The sequence below is a fragment of the Geotrypetes seraphini genome, chromosome 4 (assembly GCF_902459505.1).
Source record: "Geotrypetes seraphini chromosome 4, aGeoSer1.1, whole genome shotgun sequence".
NCBI classification, from domain to species: Eukaryota; Metazoa; Chordata; class Amphibia; order Gymnophiona; family Dermophiidae; genus Geotrypetes; species Geotrypetes seraphini.
The window spans coordinates 45847543-45867799 of NC_047087.1; the positions used below are offsets into that span (position 1 = coordinate 45847543).

A 20257-nucleotide genomic window follows, 5' to 3' on the forward strand; every position below is an offset into this window, starting at 1 on the left:
CTTCAAAGTAATATGTAGAAATAAAACAAAAAATAAAGGAAAAAAATATTTTTATTGGATTAACAATGATTAGCTTTTGAAGTATCCCCTTCTTCCTCAGATTCAGATGGATGCTCAGATCAGATGGATACCATCAAAAACTTTTTTAAATGTCTGATTACAAAAGCATATCTATTGTGGAAACTATCAGCCATGCTGTCAGATTCAAGGACTGGAGGTTGGCTGCAACTGACGAATTTGATCTTGGAATATTAAGGCTGAATCCTCAGGAAGGATGTGCGATGATGTACCAGGCTTAGAAGGGTCATGAACCATGGTTGCCTTGGCTAAAAGGGTACAATTAGGATCATAAAGGCATTGTCTTGCTTTGCCTTTTGAACTTTTCAAGATAAGAGGTAGAGGAAGGATAGGCATATTGTAATCTGACCTAGAACCACAAGGTATTGGTGGAATAAAAGACACAAATGTAATGTAATATTACAGGTAGATTTCTTTCCAGAAAATATGAAAAACATCTTCGGCTTCCCTGTTCTGAGCATAAACTTGGAGCAAAATCCTGGGACAATTGCAAGAAGGTCCCCTTTTCTGGAACAAGGAGTGAATAGTCGTAGACTTGATGGACAACTTGTGGCGTTAACTGATGGCTGAGTATGACTGCTGTGGTGTTCTATTTCCCTGGAAGATAGATTGCCACCAACCAGAAGTTGATTTTTTAAAACTAGTCGCCTAATCTTTTCAACCTTCATGCCCAGGTAGGAGGATGCCATAACTCACTGCTTATTGATGTAATATATTGTGAATAAGATGGCCCTTGAGATGTTCTTGAAAGGCTTGAAGAGCCATACAAATTGCTCGTAGTTCCAGGTAGTTTAAGCTCTTCTCTTTCAACGGTCTGGTCCACAGCCTTTGTGTATGCCAATCAAGAGATGAACCCCCCCAAATATGCTTGGAAAATTCAGTCGTGACTTACTACTGGAGGTGAAGGATGGAACAGTATTCCTGTGCAGAGATTTTGCTGATTTAACCACCATTGTAATGCTGAAATTGGTGAGGTAGAATAGGTATTCTCGTTGAGAGTGGCCTGAACAAATTGGATCTATCTGCTTTTGAAGTGCCACTATAGAGGCCTCATGGAAAGGTGGGCTAAGGATACTACTTGTACTGTTGCTGCCATATGCCCTAATAGGATTAACAATGTGCAAGCTGTGACAAACAATAAGGATGCAATTTGTCAAATTAGATGCTGGATTTTCTGAGCTCTGGTACATACGCTGTGGCTTGTGGTGTAATCTTTGTACTGGTCGTAGGTTGGACATCTCTGAATGTATGAGAAATCCTAATTGGGTGAAAAGGGCAGTTTGATGCAATGCTTGGGAGTTTTGGTTTTGAGGACAAAGCTGAATTGAGCCAATCGTCTAAATATGGGAAGATCAAAATCCCTTGCTTCGAAGATGAGCCACTACTCACTAACGATGCACTTGGTAAAGACCCTGGGAATAGACAAAAGACTGAAGCGCAGCACTCAATGTTGGTAGTGAGCTTAATTTAAGATGAAGTGAAAATATTTCCTGTGCTCTGGATGGATTGGGCTGTGAAGGTATGCATCCTGCAAGACTAGTGATTAGGACCAACTGCCCTGATCCAGGAGAGGCATGATGGTTGAAATCGACAGCATCAGAACCACTCTCTTTTTACATATTTGTTGAGCCTCCTGAGGTCTAAAATGGGTCTGTGTTCTCCACTTTTCTTTGAAATAAGAAAGTATTTTGAGTAGAAATCTGTGTATTTGCTTCTGATGCTCAGATCTTCAAAAGCCGGTTCACTTCTTGTTGGAGTTGGGTCTGCTGAATGGTGGTTACTGCTAGTCATTAAGGGGAGTGAAAAGGTGGAGGGTCTTGAAGTGTATCTTGTAGCCCCTGAGTTATGATGTATAATATCCATGTCTTGATGGTGATCAACATTGGAAAATTCTGCAATCAACCTTCAACTTGAAGACTCATTAAAGTTGTGATGTCAAAAAGCCAGTGCAGACTTTGTCTGCTATGTTGTGGTTAATTTTTTGTGGTTTTCTTATATTGAGACTTTCTTATTAATATTTTCCAATTAACATACTATACCACACTTAGGCCTTGATTCTATAAAGGGTGCCTAAATCACGCCTAACGCTGAGCGTGACTTAGGCGTCCAAACTAAGTGGTTAATAAGCCATTTTATGAGCTTTAACGAGCTATAATTGGTACTTTGGTGTCCAAAGGATGTAGATGCCACTATGTAGATGCGGCCATAATTTCATGGACGCCCATGTTTAAAACTCATGCCTAACTCAATAGGCATGGGCGTGGAATTGTAGGTAGATTTATGGATATACTAATTAGCGTTGTCAACAGGTATTTTTAACCTTTCTTCACGTCAACTTAATAAAGCAGAAGAAGATTTATTGATGAAAGGACTTTCTTTTGTCCCAAGTACTAACTATGACGGTTTTTGAAACCGAGTACATTTACAAAGATTTTTCCGATCTATTAAACTGAAACAATTTTTTCATGATAAACCATCCAATGAAGCAACCCTCCCAGAAGGCTTAAAATATAGATCTGCCTGGATGCCCCCTGGGCACCCGGACCCTTTAATTGCTTCTTTTGAAAAACTGGTCCTCAAAGATATACAAAATTTAGAGGCACATTCCCATGAGATCAGTTACCCCAACCTCACGTATGAACAACGTCAAATCCTATCAAAATTAAAAAATGATAGTACTATTTACATTTCCAGGGCTGACAAAGGAGGGGGAATTGTTATTCAGAATTATACTGACTACAAAAAAGAAGCCCAGCGCCAATTAAATGACACGGTATATTACACGCAGTTGCAATTTGATCCTACAGCCGAAATTAAATGCAACATCGATGAGATACTAATGACAGCTAGAATTGAACAAACTTTAACTTCTAAAGAGATTAAATTTCTTACCAGCGATTTTCCCAGGATACCCAGAATCCATTTCATTCCCAAGATACACAAGTCAGAGACAACACCCCCAGGACGACCAATAGTCGTGGGTACTGGCTCAGTCCTCGAGCCAGTTTCCCAATACCTAGATAGTCAATTAAAGCATCTGGTTCCTCGTGCTGAGTCATATATAAAGGACTCATCCCATTTTTTGCAATTTATACAACAATATTCTGAACAGATTGATTCCCAAGAGTATCATTAGTTACTGCCGACGTGGTTGCGTTATACACCAACGTCCCACAAATGGAAGCAGTACGGTTGGTTGAGTCACAAGTTACAAAATTGAATTGCTCCACTTCCAAACGCAGTCTTTTGATAAAATTTGCAGAGATGGTTATTTTCAACAACTATTTCAAATTTGACAATGAGATCTATCTCCAAACCAAAGGAGTAGCAATGGGAGCCACCGTTGCTCCCACACTAGCTTGCCTGTATATGACTCAGTACGAGGAATCCAGTGTTTACACTTCTTCACAATTTCATTTGGTTTCCTGTTGGAACGCTTCATCGATGATATATTTTTTTGTGTGGAGTGGTGGAGAAGAAGATTTAAAAATCTTTATGCAAGAATTAAATCAAAAGATGCTAATATAGCTTTAACATATACATATGATAAGCATCAAATATCTTTTCTGGATATAAAGATTGTTAAAAATGAACAACAATCTCCACCACTCTCCACAAGAAAAAATCTGATCGAAATACTTTGTTACAATATCAGAGCTTCCATCCAAAGCTCTCAGGAATAGCATTCCAATCGGACAGTTCCTTCGTATTCGAAGAATTTGTTCTGATGAATCCGATTTTGATAGGGAAGCTCATGATATGTATGACAAATTCATCCAGAGAGGGTATCCTGGGAAAATCGTTAGGAAAGCATGGAAAAGAGCTAAAAATTGTCACCACCCCTGGTTAATGCTCAATGATCAAAATAAACAAAAACAGCAGGATATGGTTTGTGTGATGCCTCACACTAGTAAAGGTAATGCTATAAAACATATCATTTTAAAACATTGGGCAATATTGCAATATCATTCATCCTTCCAAAATCTACCTAAATTTGCTTATTCGCGGGCTTCTAATCTGGGCGAATTGCTCAAATACAATCATCATCAGCAAAGCCCCTTAAACAAATTACCCCACAAACCTTGTGGAAAATGCAGGGTCTGCAGTTATGTATTAGACGCTACTTTTATAGAAATCCCACCTTCAGGAACACGTCATTTCTTTTTGAATACAGGGACTAATTGTGATTCCAGGGGTGTGGTTTATTACATACAATGCCCATGTAAAAAGTTTATATTGGTCAAACGATCCGTAAAATCAAAACTCGAATCACGGAACATTTAAGCAACATTAGAACCAATAGGTTACCGTCCCCCTGGTTTCTCATTGGTCCCAGCATTCACATTCACTAGAAGACCTCAAGTATACAGTGTTTAATCCAAACACGTAAAACGAAGGGGATATATCAAGGTCTTTAATACTTAAAGAACAGCGTCTGATATACAATTGGCAAACCCTGCAGCCAATAGGATTAAATTTAGATATAGAATGGTTAGCAATGTAGATTATTAATCCGTATAGTAATCTCTCATGCTGCATTTACTTCCGGTTGTCGGCAAATTTTTAAGATTAAGTTCCGGTTAGCTACCCTTTATAATAAACACAACGTGAAGTGAGCTTCATTCGCTCAGTCCACTTTGAACTTCTCTGACTATAGTGAGCCGATATCAGGTAATAATAATAAGTAAGATTTATATAAGAAATAGGATATAAGAGCCTTTTCAAGTTATTACGGTAGTTAATGCTTAGATGGTAGAAATATAACCTAGAATATTTTGTTATTATATATTTCTAGTTTGCTGTTCGATTTTTCTTAGTGTCCCCTCCCTGACGAAGAGATGAAATCCGGGTCGGGGGGACGGGAGGTTTTCCTAAGAAAGAACTAACAAGATTTTAAGAAGCACGAGCACTTTTAATTTGCACCAGTCACCAATGAGAGTTAACACCTTCAACATGAACTGCCCCTGAACGAAGATAAGTACCACCATTAGATAGGATTTAGTATTCAATATTCAGGGAGGGTAGGGACAAGTGAAGGCAATGATGGTCCCCTAGTTAACCTCATTGTGGTGACATCACTACTATATGGGTTATCAGGTCTGAAGCACTTCACAAATTATTTATAGAATTTATTTTTTTACAATCATAATAAGTTTGGATTTTAAATGATTTATAGCTGTGAAAAATGAAATATACTAATTAGCGTAACATAAATCAGTCACGTGTTTCTTAGTTTTCTGGGGAAACCATAAACTTACCCAAGGTTCGTTATCTTGCCAGTTTATACTCAGAATAGAGACAAGGCTAAATGAAATCTTTTATTATAGAAAATATAATTCACAAGCCAGCAGTAAATAATAAACTAATTATTTGTTCACAATGTCTCTGAATAAATATATATATCTTATTACATAATTATTATACAATAATCCCTAAGTAAATGAGTGAATATACTAATTCTTACACACTAAATAATAATTCCTGATTAGCAGCAACTCTAAAAATATAGCTCATCACCACAGGTACTTCACTTCCTTGTCCAAAGACAATAGAATTCTATCTAATCCCAGCAGAGATTATAGATAATTCTCCTTATTCTCACCATCCGATTAGGCCTTAGCACAGAATCAGGTGAAAGGGGAAGACGTCTTCTACTCAGCACTGAAGAATAAGAATTCTCCGATTAGGAACAAAGTCCGATAGACACTGGAACAGCTGTTAATTAGGTTGGCAGCAAAGGTTTCCTTTATGTGATGGAATCCAGATTTGTACAAAAGTCGGGTTTCTCTCTCAGGCAGAGAGTCACAAGAGGTAACTTTTCAGGTCTTAATTATTATAGAAGATGTGCAGAGAAACCTATGTTAAGATGCAAGCTTCCTTACATCCTAACATAGACTAATCAATAGTTAGGCACCTTCTACTTGGTTCTCGTCAGATGACCTCTAAGGACCAATCCAGAAACAGAACTTGAATGAATAGCCTTTTTGTATAGAGTCTCGCACAGACTGTGTAACAGAGGTGCCTTCGTTAGATAAGAACAGCACAGGAGCAATGCCTCCCCCAAGATTCACACAGGCTGAGCATGTAGGTATAGCTGGATGTCCTTGACTAGAATACAGTTCTGGTACATACCCAGAATGCATCAGGCATCATAAACAGCAAAGATGTTTTCTTCTTTCTCTTCTTGCATGGTTCAGGCTGTAATGATTTCTGGCAGACAATGGTTCAAGCTTTATGACGTCAGAGAGGCCTAACCTTCAGGTGTGAATAAGGAAACACCCCTACAGAATGGGTGTGGTTTGGGTGATGATTCAATATGGGCGTCCAATTCATTTACATAACACTGAGCGACCAAGGGCATCCATATCATGCCTATATTGAGCTTAGTTTGGGCCTCAAATAGATCTGAGTTCTATGAATGGAACCTAGGCACTCTTTGGACCTCCTTAATGCGATCTGCTAAATAGCTTTCTCAGATTTAATTTTGTTTTATTAAGCTCCATATACATTTAATAAGGCACCACATAACACAAAACAGATCACATCAAAACAGATATATTGCATGCAAAACCTTCTATTTTTATGGACAAACAGCTATGCTATTTGCTAATTAGAAGAAAAGATTCATTTACTGAAGGACAGCACATGAGGAACATAGCTTTAGGTTTCTTGCTAAAAGCTACCCTTTTTTTCTGACTAAACTGTGCCCCAATCAGCTCATTCTTGAAAGCAAAGAAAGCACATGAAAAAAATATAGATTGCATACATAACTTCATTTGCAAAAGCTTAAAAACAGAAAAAAGATACACACCTTAGCATGGCTTCTACTTCATTGCAAATGGAGGTGTGCAGCTGCACAATACTGGCCTCATTGAGATCATCAAGGTGCACCTGCAAGGAAGAATGCCATAATTAAAATATGTGCTGGGATTTGAACCTATGACCTCTGGAAGATGGGAACAGGACTTTTACCCTTTGAGCTACAGCAGCTTCCACTAATATCTGTCTTCTTCACATCTGATTTGATAGCTTAGGGATCTACTAAGCTATGATCTTTTCAAGTATTTTCACCTTCACATGGCTAGGTTCAGGAAGCAGCTGTGGCTCACCAGGTAAAAGACCTATTCTCATCTAGAGGTCATGGGTACAAATCCCAGCACATATTTTAATTGTGGCATTCTACCTTGCAGGTGTACCTTGATGATCTTACAATAGGTCAGCATTGTACAGCTGCACATCTCCATTTGCAATGAAGTAGAAGCCATGCTAAGGTCTGTATCTGTTTTTTCTGCTTTTAAGCTTTTGCAAATGAAGTTATATATGCAATCCTTTTATTCATGTGTTTTTCTTTGCTCAAGAAACCTAAAGCTATGTTTTTCATGTGCTGTGCTTCAGTTAATGGATCTTTTCCTCTAATTCCTGCCTTATTTACCTCAAGCCCCAATAATCAGGTTTGAGGGCCCACTATATATAAGGACAAACTCACAGGAAAACCCTGAAGAAAGCTACAGCATAATGGCTGAAATGTCAGTTCTACCTGACCAGACAAGCAAAACCCAGAAAACTGCAACATTATGCCAGCCGCAGAATTCCTAAAAGCATACATGTATAGCCCTTCTGCTTTAACCGCTTACCCTGCTCACACATCCATAATTTTTCATTCTCCCTTCCCCTCCTCTTCAGGTTTAGCAAATCTATCTCTCCACTTTGGTCCATCCCTGTTTTCTTCCCTACTCCCCTGCAACCCTCCACAACCCATCATAATTCCCTTCTCAAACATCACTTTGAACTGAAGTCCTTTTATCAGTAACCCAGCTATAGCAAAATAAAAAAAAGCCCATAGAGCCTTTGCAACTCTTTACTGTGAAAGATTTGCTAGTGTCCTGCCCCATATAGCAATAGGAAGTGACATCAGAGGAGGGCAGGCCACAGAAAATCTTTCACAGCACAGGCCTGCAAAGGCTCCATGTTTAATTTGCTGTCAATGAGTTGCTCAAATCAGAGGTCCTCAACACGGGGTACGCATACCCCAGGAGGTACATGTACCATTGTCAGGGGGTACACGGCACAGGTGCTGTAGATCTCCCACTTTCCTTGTCTTCTCTCCCCAGCCTCCTCCCTGGACCAGCAGCGGCAGCTCACTGTGTGCTTTTAACTTCCCCCATACAGCTGCCGCTAGTATTAGTTTAGGCAGCGATTCCATCAAGCAGCCTCGGGGCCTTTGCTAGGCCTGCCCATCTCTGATGATACAACTTCCTCTTTCGTCAGAGGTAGGCTGGCCTAACAAAGGCCCTAAGGCTGCCCGATGAAACTGCAGCTAAACTAATGTAGGGAAGTTAAAAGCACACAGCTGCCGCTAGGGAGAGGAAAGGTACTGCTTGTCAGGGGAGGAGGAAAGGGAAGGGAGAAGAGATACTGCTGGATATGGGGAAGGGAGAAGGGGTACTGCTGGACAAAGGAAGAGGGAGAGGTGCTGCTGGACCTGGCAGAAGGAAAAGGGAAGGGAAAGATGCTGCCAGACTTGAAGTGAAGGGAAAGGAAAAGTGTTGCACACTGGATGGGAGGGTGAGATGGTGCATGGGGAGAGAGCATATTAGTTGTGAGTGGGGTTGGGGAGGGAAGGAAAATTGTTGCAAAAGGAGTGAGAATGAAGAGAGAGGGAGAAATAGACATGGGGTGGAGGGGAGGAGAAATGGTGCATGGGGAGAGAACATGTTAGTTGTAAGGGGTTGGGGAGAGATGGATGGAGTGGGAAGGAGGGATGTCACATGAGGGTAGGGGCAAGGAGAAAGAGAAAGGTGCAGGAGGAAGAAAGTGTTGGACTCATGGAGAGAGAGAAGGAGAAATGGGTGGGGAGGGCAAAAAGGGGAGAAAAAAATGTCTCATGGGAAAAGAGAGAGAAGAGAGTGAAAAGTTGGACAGAGAGAGATGTTGGATAGGGGAGGGAAGGAGGGCCAGAGGAGAGGAAAGCATGCAAGAGGAAGAGAAAAAGAAATGTTGGACTGGTGGAAAGGAGGCAGAAATGTTGGAGGAGGGGGGAGATGTTGGACTGCAGGGGGCAGAAAGGAGGAAAGGAAAGAGAAAATGTTACACGGGGGGGGAAGAGATGACACAAGGAAGGGAGAGATGCCAGACCAGGGAATTGAAGGGAAGTAGGGGAGTCTGGTAGCGTCATAGAAATAATAGTAGTAGTAGTAGAGAGATGCCAGACTGGGAAGGAAAGGAGAGGAGAGAGATGTCGACTACTGGGGGGAGGGAGGGAAGGAGAGAGATGTCAGACCATGGAAACGGGAAGGAAGGAGAAAGAGAAAGGAAGATAAGACATGGAAAAGTAGATTTTGAGAAGAAAGCAGAAAAATGGAAACAAGTTGAATGTTAAAAGTTATTGCCAAAGGGGATAGTCAGTGGGGGGGGGAGAGGAGGATCAAGATGCAGCCTGGAGTCTGTTGTAACATCGGAATCAGGAGCGTTTCTTTTTTGGAGGAATTCCAAAGATGCCACACTGTAAATGGAAGGGTAGTGTCTGTCCCAAAACCCGCTGCAGTCAGGACGTCTACCCCAACGCAAAGAACCATGCTTGATTTCACAACAGTTTCCCTCAATCCTACAGAAGTACCTGGAGGTGTGCCCGAGCGTTCTTCAGCTGGAAGAGAGGCAGGAGATTCGGAGCTGGAGATATCTCTCTCCCCTCCAGCAGCCATTCCGCCGCCGCACCCTGCTCAGCTCATGAGCCTGTCGGGTAAAGTCTGCGCCGAAATGAAGACAGGGGAAACCCTGATACAGAGGGCTGGATTCGCAAGAATTTGCAGCAAGCAGGGAAATTCGAATGCTGGCTTGGTTCCCGGCTCTGTACCATCCAAAACGACGGCGATTACCCTTGAGACGATATGGGAATCTCTCAAGGGGTTTGAACTCTCTGGTAGCCAGGTCAGTCCAGGAAATATCCACCCTGTTAACTACTGTTGTTGTCTTGGGGATAGCTTTAAAAGCAACTAAAGAATTGTCCTCAGAAATTGGTAATGTAAAAGACAATGTTGTTGGTATCCAGGCTATAACTAACAACCTGGTTAAGGAGAGGTTACTTTTGAACAGGAAAATTGAACAGATAGAGAATAATAATCGAAGACTTAAATCTTCGTTTTTGAATTTCCCAAAGGCTTTTGGTGCGACGCCTTTAGATATGTGGAAGCAATACTTAATAGAAGTTCTAAATATTTCTTCTGAACATATTCCGCCAGTGAACCAAATTTATTATCTACCTCTTAAGAAAAAAAAGATGACTCTACACCAGAAGTAGAAACACCTCCACAATTAGAAAAGTCTTTGAATGTAACAGAATTATTGGAAACGACATTGTCCGACGATACAGAAAGGGCTACATTGCTTATTTCACTTGTCTTTGAACAAGATGTAAATCTTATTATGAGACTTTACACAGGAGCAGAGGAAGTTATTTCTAGCAATGCGTGCTGAGACATTGACTCTCGGAGCAACATTTCTACTTGCATATCCATGCAAATGTTTGATAAAATATTTGGGTATATGATATGTCTTTTATACTCTTGACCAATTGCGAGCTTTTGTGGACTTGAAAAACTTGGCAGCCGGAAAGATTCAATGAATGGCAATTTTGATAATGGGATTGGGTTGTTAAGCCTATGCCTTTGTATTGATATTTTTCTCTTTTCTTCTATTGGAGTTTCTCTTCACTCCTTTTTTTTTTTCTCCTCTACCTCTTTCTAATTTAGTGGTCTAAGAAAGATTGTTTATTATTTTCTGGCTTAACAGCAATTGCTGATTTGTATTATTATTTTTACTATCTATATTTCTTAAAATAAGAGTTTATCTTGTGAAGTATGTATAAATTCCAATAAATTAAAAAAAAAAAAAAAAAAAAAAAAGTTAATACCAAAGATGGATGCAGGGCAGAAAGTGAAGAAGGAGAGAAAACCAGGCAATGGATAAGAAGGCCCTAGAAACACAGTTAAGAAAACAGACAGAAGAAAGTGCAACCAGGGACTAGGAAAAAATGATAGAAAAATAAAATCATTTTATTTTCAATATAGTGACTGAAATGTGTTCAGTTTTGAAAATATATATCTGGTGTGTATATGAAAAATGAATGGAAGAAATTGCATTACAATTAGTCATAGAAGTGGGGGGGTCTGCGGCGGAGCTTGGGTGGATTCTGGGTCGGAGCTTGGACCGTCGATGGTTGGGGGTATTCAGCTGATATTTGTTAGATTTAGGGAGTACTTGGCTTGAAGAAGTTGAGAAGCACTGGCTTAAATGAGCCCCAGCATGAGGAAATATTTGAGAAGGGAGCATCCTGGGCCAGTGGGTGAAGATGGAAGAAGAGCCGGGAAATAGGGAACAAAATGTTACTACTACTTATCATTTCTAAAAACGTAGGCAGTTATGAACATTAAAATATTCAACATATGGCCCCTGCTCAGAACAGCTTACAATCAAGACAACAGGCAAACATGGAGAGTTCATCAGGCCCTACCGTGCACAGGGATTAGGACAAGTAGGGAGTTGAGGAGTTCATCAGGCATGGGTGCCTTTCAGCGAGTGGGGGTTAGGAGTTAAAGCAACCGCGAAGAAGTGGGTTTGAATACAGCCAGGGACGTAGCTTGATGTAGTGATTCAGAGAGTCTGTTCCAGGTGTAAGGCACAGCAAGAGAGGGAACACAAAGTTGGCAGCAGCAGCTGCAGCGGGGCTTTAAATTTTGGATGACCTTCCCCTTTCAAGCACTAGCCTCCAACATTTGTGGGGGAGGCTGAGGGGGTGGACATACCTATATAAACCTCATATCACCAATAGGGCAGAAAATCAATATTTACAGTGAATATCAAGGATTCCCCTGTATGATGGATACATTTGCATTTGAAGCTGGGACTAGGTCTCACATAAGCTTAAGAAGCTCAGTTAATTTTTTGCTCTTATTTAATCGTAGCCTACCCACATTGAAACACAGTGCACAGGAGAAACAAAATGCAAGAGAGAGCTATTTAGCAACTGGTGTCAGCCACAGCTGCTAAAATGCATTTCAGTTACAAACTGCCACGAGGGAACTATATATATACATTCTCTCATAGCAGGGAAAAGTCGAACTCCAAAACGTGGTACTGTCTCGTTTACTGAATCAAATCTCCCACGTTACTGTGATGCTTGGGATGCTACATCTGAAAGGCAATTTGTCATTTCCAACATCAAGATCCCGTGAGAAATGTTTTGGGGAATACTTTTATAAACTCATGGGTTGTGGGATTCTAATGACCCATGGGCAACATCACATTTATGGATTATATATGGCTTGAAGCTTGACAGCTCCAGTGATCATCGCTTAGCAAAATGACACTGAGCACTGGAAAAACATCTTACAGTGATATGAAAAATATTTAACACAACACAACCCCCCCCCACACACACACACACACTGATTTCCTCTGTTATTGCATATATGTTACACTGAATGGCTTCTGATATTTAAACAAATTGTAATATTAGACAACCTAAGTAAACACAACACAGTTTTTAAATTACTACATTTGTTTAAGGAAGAAAGTTATCCAACACCCATATAAAAAAAAATAATGACTGCCCCCTAAACTTTAGAATTGGTTGCACCATCATTGGCAGCAATAATCACTGCTAAGAAATCTTAGTCCATTGCAGAACTGCTTTAATTCAAGCACATTTATAGGTTTTCATGCGTAAACTGCTCGTTTCAGATCCTACCTCAGCATTTCCATTGGATTCAAGTCAGGACTTTGATTAAGCCAATCCAAAGCTATAATAGTGTTTCTCTTCCGTCATTCAGATGGTCCACTCCTTTTCACATAATCATAGGGGATCTGACTCAAGGGCTTCAAGGTAAAATAACACTATTCGCTGATTGACGCCAAACTATGTAATATAGTAAGTGAATGCAGTTTACAGAATTATATGGCGCAGGACCTGCTTACATTGGAAAGTTGGTCCTCAACCTGGCAGCTAGGCTTCAATGCTAAAAAATGTAAGGTCATGCACCTCGGAAGCGGAAATCCATGAAGGACGTACTTTTTGAACAGAAAAACTTTAACTAGGACTTCAGCAGAACGAGATTTAGGAGTAATCAGCAGTGCAGACATGAAAACTGCCAATCAAGTGGAGAAGGCTTCATCTAAGGCAAGGCAGATAGTGGGTTGTATCAGTAGAAGTTTCATCAGCCAAAAGCCTGAAGTCATAATGCCGTTGTACAGGGCCATGATGAGACCTCATCTGGAGTACTGTGTGCAATTCTGGAGGCCACATTACAGTAAAGATGTGCGCAGAATTGAATCGGTTCAGCGGACGGCCACCAGGATGATCTCTGGGCTCAAGGGTCTCTCGTATGACGAGAGACTGAACAAATTGCAGCTCTACACTCTCGAGGAATGTAGGGAGAGGGGAGACATGATCGAAACATTTAAGTACCTCACGGGACGTGTCGAAGTGGAAGATGATATTTTCTTTCTCAAGGGACCCTCGGCCACAAGAGGGCACTCGCTCAAACTCAGGGCGGAAATTTCATGGCGACACAGAAAGTATTTCTTCACAGAGAGAGTGGTTAATCATTGGAACAAGCTTCCAGTGCAGGTGATCGAGGCAGACAGCGTGCAAGACTTTAAGAATAAATGGGATATCCATGTGGGATCCCTATGAGGGTCAAGATAAGGAAATTGGGTCATTAGGGCATAGACAGGGGGTGGGTAAGCAGAGTGGGCAGACTTGATGGGCTATAGCCCTTTTCTGCCGTCATCTTCTATGTTTCTATGTTTCTAGACTTGCTTTTGTGTTTTAGATTGTCTTGCTGCATAACCCAATTACACTCCAGATAAATCAAAGACATGAATAAAACAGTTTGGTCTTTGAACTTAGTAATATAGCATTGATTAGGGTTACCATGACCCTCTTTTTGAGGGCTGTCTGGGTCACCTGGGCAGCTTCTGCCCATTCCTCATTTTGTCTGGGTTTCCACAAGGGTGCTCCGGTTCCAGCGCTGAACACAAGTCTGCAATCTACTCTCTCCTTGTGTCTTTGGTCTCTCTCAGCAGACTTCGAGCCGCCAGCAGCGTCAGTCAGCTGAATATGCTGCCTTCAGCAATCCAGATGCTTTGCCTCTGCGGAGACAGGAAGTTGATGCTGAGAGAAAGCTTCTGGGGCTGCCAAAGGCAGCATGTTTGATTGGCTGAAGCTGCAGGCATCCCAAAGTCTGCTGAGTGAGCAGGACATGCATTAAGGGAGGGAACAGAGCAGTTGCTCTGGGCCCCACAGCTCCAGGGGGCCACGTGGTGATAAAGAGATTTCCTCATTCTTTTAGGCTTCTGTGGCTGGTGTCATGGTTGTGGCAGTTGTCCAGATGCAGCAAGACCTGGACAAATGCAACAATCAAGAGATTTCCTCCTTCTGCTGCCCTTCCGCTGCCTGCTTCGAAGTCCGTACAAGGCCCAGCACCGGTGCCAACTTTACTGATGAAGAGTCTTGAAGCCTATCCACTTGTGTGGCCCTGTTGGAGGGTGGAGCCAATAGGGCCTTTCCGAGTGCATGGACTCAAAGGCTCTTTCTCATTAAAGTTAGCACCGGTGCCAGGCCTTGTACAGTCTCCGGACTCCAGGTCAGGCAGCGGGAGGGCAGCAGAAGACAGAAGGTTGTAGGTGGAAAAACACTAGGATGGGAGATGGGCTGGAGGGAGACAGAGATGTGCTGGACCTGGGGTGAGAGGAGGGCTGGAGAGATACAGAGATATGCTAGACCTATCTATTCAAGGACGCTTTTAATGTTTAACCGTCCTGTTAAGGACGCTCTCTTTCTCTTTGAACTTGATTGAGTCATGTGATATCTGCTCACTTCCGTTCCACTTGTTCTTTCTCTATAAATAATGTAGTTCTACCATCTCCCTTCTGTACCAGTTTGTCCGTCAGTCTTGTATTTGCTGTACCCTATATTTTTTTAAATACATGTATTTTTAATATGGTATGTACACTGCCTTGAAGTCTGATTTTGGCAGTATAATAAGATTTTAATAAATTTGGAACTTAAATAGGAGAGGTGAGAGATATGTGCTGGACCTGCTGTGAAGGTGAACATAAGAGGGAAGAGATTCTGGACACATAGACAGAAGGACATGGAGTTATGCTAGACCATGAGGAGGGCCAGGTGAGAGAGAGAGAGATGCTGAATTTGGAGTGTGGGAAGAAGGGAAGGGGGGGTAACAGGGTATAGACCAGAAATGCTGAGCATAGATAAGGGTTACCACATGTCTAGGAAAATTTGGATGTGTCCTCTTTTTTAGAGTACCGTCTGGGTACCCGGAAGTATTTCCAAACCCGGCAGTTTGTCCAGGTTTTGGAAAGCCCCAAGCTCAGGGCCACGTCTGGAGGGGCCTCCAAGCTTGCATGGATGCAACGTGACATCATCACATCATGTCTGCACATGCGTGGAGGCCCTCCAACACCAGCCACGAACTCAGGGAAGAAGAGATAAAGTTTGTGTGGGGGTAGGGCAGGGGGCTGGTCTGGTCTGGGGGTGGAACGGGGCAGAGCCATGTGTCCTCTTTTTTTCTTTTATAGACAAAATCTATTAACCCTAGTATTGATGTTATATTCTTGTTTAGAGTTGCCATATATTAATACCCTAATGACATGGCTGCAAATGCAAATGATAGTATCTAATCAATGGATATGTGGTTAAGTGAAAGGTTTCTAGACTTAAGAACATGGGAAAGCAAACAAGAAATCTCTACCATCTGCATACTATCTTATTAAACTAATGCAGCGGTCTCAAACACACGGCCCACATGTGGCTCTCCAGGTGTTATTTGTGGCCCGCAGTCTGGACGCGATCAATAGCATTTATCTTCCCCTTTCCCTTCCTTTTGGAGCAGCAGCATGTCTGGCCGGCTCGTTCCGTTCAAAGCCGCGGGTTGGCGGCTCCTCGCGCTATCCACTCCTGCATCGGAAGCCTCTCTGACGTCACAACATCAGAGAGGCTTCAGACGCAGGCACGGATCTCGCAAGGAGCCGCCACCTGCAGCTTTGAACGGAACGAGCTGGCCAAACACCCTGCTGCTCCACAAGGAAGAGAACGGAAGGGGAGGGAAAAGAGAAATGCTTCTGCTACATAGGAAAGGGGGACCCTAGGGAAATGCTGCTGCTGCTGCTGTATAAGGAAAGGGAGAGGGAGGGAAAGAGGAAGAGAAATGCCTCTCCTGCACAGGAAAGAAAGGGGGAAGGGAAATGCTGCTTCTGTTGCTGCTGCACCCAATTGGGGAAAGAGAGGGAAGGAAGGAGAAGAGAGAGGAGAGGAACAAGAGAAGAAGCCAAGTTCATGGGAGGGAGGAAAGAAAGGAGATATCAGACCATGGAGGGGGAGGGGGAGATGCCAGGGCATGGGGGAAGGGAAGGAGACAGATGCCAGACCAGGGGAAAGGAAGGAAGGAGGGAGGGAGAGAATGGAAGGAAAGAGATGCCAGACCATGGAAATAGGACGGAAGAAGAGAGAGATAGGAAGGGAAGGTAAGACATGGAAACGTAAATTTTGAAAAGAAAGCAGAAAAATTGAACATTAAGTTAATGCCAAAGATAGATGCAGGCAGAAAGTGAAGACGGAGAGAAAAACAGTCAAAGGACAAGAAGACCCTGGAAACATAGTTGAAAGCACAGAAAAATAAAGTCACCAGACAACAAAGGTAGGGAAAATGATTTTATTTTCAATATAGTGATTGAAATGTACCAGTTTTGAGAAAGAAAAGATATTAAACTTTAAATGTGAGGGCCGCAGAAAAAATAGTTGATGTCTTGTTAAAGAAATGACAATTTTGCATGAGGTAAAACTCTTTATAGTTTATATATCTTTCCTTTTAACTGTTAAAGGAACGTTTTATAAACTATAAAGAGTTTTACCTCATGCAAAATTGTCATTTCTTTAATAAGACATTAATTATTTTTTCTGCGGCCTTCCAAGTACCTACAAATCCAAAATGTGGCCCCACAAAGGGTTTGAGTTTGAGACCACTGAACTAATGTATGGCTTGGATCATGAGGGCTTGACAAACATTTTCAGGAAAAAAATGTAGGGATCTTAAAGCTAAGGCTGGGCAGGTTTTGGCTTTGAGTTAAGCAATCCAACTTCCTACCTCCTCCCAGCTGGGGTTCTTCATTTTCTCCAGTCCATTTCAATAAGGACAGATGGCCTGTAGTTTGATCCAATGCTCATAAGAAAGCTGCCAAAGAAATGAAATTGCAGTAGAAACATAAACAAGTATCTAGTAAGAACGCAGTAAACTTAGAGGCTTAGCAATTCTGTCAATATTCAAAGCAATCGAAGCACTTAACCAAGCAGTTGAGCTCAGGCCGGTCATTTCTTTCACATGTATGTTTGCAAAATGGCTGCTCCTGCCTTGTGTACCACCAAATAGATGCACAGTCCTCCATGCCTTTGTAAATATTTCACAAAAGACTGCATTTGGCAGGGTCTTTTGTAAAGCACCATCAGAATAGAGTGCATCCTGACCTGGATGTCTGAATTCCAGTCTCAACATTCTATTCTATTCATTCACTTTTCACAGCAGATTACAATAAAACATACACAGTTAAGAATAACAACATACAATACCACATAAAACATAACATAAAATGACCTCCGTATCACAAACAAAAAAGTAAAAGAAAAGAAAAGAAATAAAACTAAAACCAGACCTATTACTGTAGTCCAAACTTCACCAAATGTTTGCTCAAATGACCAGGCTTTAAGATGATTATAAAAAGTCACATATAACTACTGTAAAATGCTATGGGTTGAAATTGTATTCAAAATAAGAGCTTTTAAAGTATGAACTAATATTAATATTTCCAAACTATAACTTGTGGACCAGGCCTGGCTTGCAGCGTTGTTTTTTATTTTTTAGTCAACTATGGGTTTTCTTCCTGTTCTTTAACCCAGGTAGTCTATTTCTAGAGGTCAAAGCTGCCATTTGAACCCAGAGCTGAACAGAGCAGAAGTGCCTGATCATTGCTCTTACTCTCCCTAGACCACAGAGAACCCCAGTAAATGCCAAGGGGGGGGGGGGTAATTGAGGATAGGTGAAGAATGTGATGATGCTGGAGAGGTGTAAAGGGGATTAGGGACTTCCATGCTATGTTGGGAGGGAAGCTGGCAGGGTATTGCCATGCTATGTTGGGGGGGGGGGGGTAGGAAGTCAGAAATTGAAGGTATAGATTTCAGAGGTGCTGGGGGTTATTGCTGATGCTGAAGGTAAAGGAATGGAGGAATGGTGTCTGGAGCAGATATTTTAAAAAGATGCAGATACTAAAATATGAAGAGAGCAGGACATTCTTTTTTCTTCCATTTGTGATTTTTTTTTTTTTTTTTTTAACCACAGCTCTTGCTGGTCATACTGGCAAATACACTTGCATTATGCTATTTAAAAAATGATCTACATTTGGCAGGATGATAGAACTGTGAATGTACCAACATGGATGTCTCAAATCTTATTTCAACATTCTGTGTTCTATGCAGAGCCCAATTAAAGCATAAATAAACTAGGCATATCGCTAGGGCCCAAAGTTTAAGGTGGAAGGGGGCCCTATCAGACATACTTAAGACTAAAGAGTAGGTTTTATCATATGGCTCCAGAAAAAGGAGGACAGATTGATACATCGGGTTTTACTTTCATTGAAAGCAATGACTGGATCATATCAGTCTCTGCACTGAAAGGGAGAAGATTAGAGAGCTATAGAGAACTATGGAAAAATATTCAGACACTTTAACCATCCTCCTGGCTTCAACCTGGATGTCTCAATCCGTCCTCCTTTTTCTAGAGCCATATGGTAACCCTACTAAAGAGGCTAGGATTGCCAACAATCTGGATTATTTCAGGATTCCACAGAGAATAGTTAAGCTCTGGAACGCGTTGCCAGAGGTTGTGGTAAGAGCGGATAGCATAGTTGGTTTTAAGAAAGGTTTGGACAATTTCCTGGAGGAAAAGTCCATAGTCTGTTATTGAGAAAGACATGGGGGAAGCCACTGCTTGCTCTGGATCGGTAGCATGGAACATTGCTACTCCTTAGGTTTTGGCCAGGTACTACCGTAGTTACCTGGATTGGCCACCATGAGAACAGGCTACTAGGTTTGATGGACCATTGGTCTGACCCAGTAAGGCTATTCTTATGTGAGCCAATTATAGGACACTCAAGCAAGTCATTGTGACATCACTGATGAGGTTGGCTCCTAGGCATTGATGGAATGAGGCGTTATGACATCACAATCTCAGCTCTAGAATGTTGCTACGCTGGGTTTTGGCCAGGTACTGGTGACCTGGATTGGCCACCGTGAGAACGTGCTACTAGGCTTAATGGATCATTGGTCTGACCCAGTAAGGCTATTTTTATGTTCTTATGTAACTGTGTTGAAGCCAGAATGATGGTTAAAGTGTCTGAATATTTTTTTTCGTAGTTCTCTATAGCTCTCCAAAGCAGAGACTGATATGATCCAGACAATGGGAAAGCTGCTCTTGTCACAGGAAGGATGGGCTGAGCTGCTAGTACTGTGGAAGAGATCAAGTTCTATGTGAGACCTTGTACAGAACCAGTAAACTCAAGTGAGTGGCCTGGGGAAGGGGGGAGATTTTGACAACGAGCACGAATGTATGAGGCAAATGGGTAAGTGTGAGGAGGCTGCCAAAGGCTCAGGAAATCTTGGTGGCAAATGCAAGAACTTTACATAATAGTGAGCAGAGATGGTTGAGGAAGGAGTGACAGACTGGCTAAATAAGCACATGAACAACAAACAGTAACACATGAGTGCATGTTGTCTGAAGAATGAAAATGTATGTGAAGAGTAAGAGTACATGCATAGGCGTGTGTATCTGTTTGAAAAATAAGAATACATGTGCATATATATATGCCCGTGTTTCAGAAAAGCAAAAAGTACATGGATGAGTGTATATTTTTGTATCTCTGCCGGGAAACGTCTCATACATATAGATTCCCTTTGAAAATTTGTTTGTTTTACATGTAGGGGAGATTTGTGTCGCATTATAGATGCATGTTTGATTATTATTGATTGAACTGGACCACTCTGTAAACCACTTTGATTTGGTTTTACTGCCTAGAAGGGTGGTATATCAAGAGCCTCATTTTTCAAACAGAAAAA

General features: G+C 41.6%; 1 long non-coding RNA gene across 2 annotated transcripts in view; it reads left to right on the forward strand.

Moving 5' to 3' along the window:
- LOC117359347 overlaps positions 1–20257 on the forward strand; it is an 88535-nt gene that overhangs the window by 1185 nt on the left and 67093 nt on the right. For both annotated transcript variants that reach the window (XR_004539211.1, XR_004539212.1), the window contains exon 2: positions 19559–19703. This is a non-coding gene — a long non-coding RNA (uncharacterized LOC117359347). The remainder of the gene's footprint in view (positions 1–19558; positions 19704–20257) is intronic.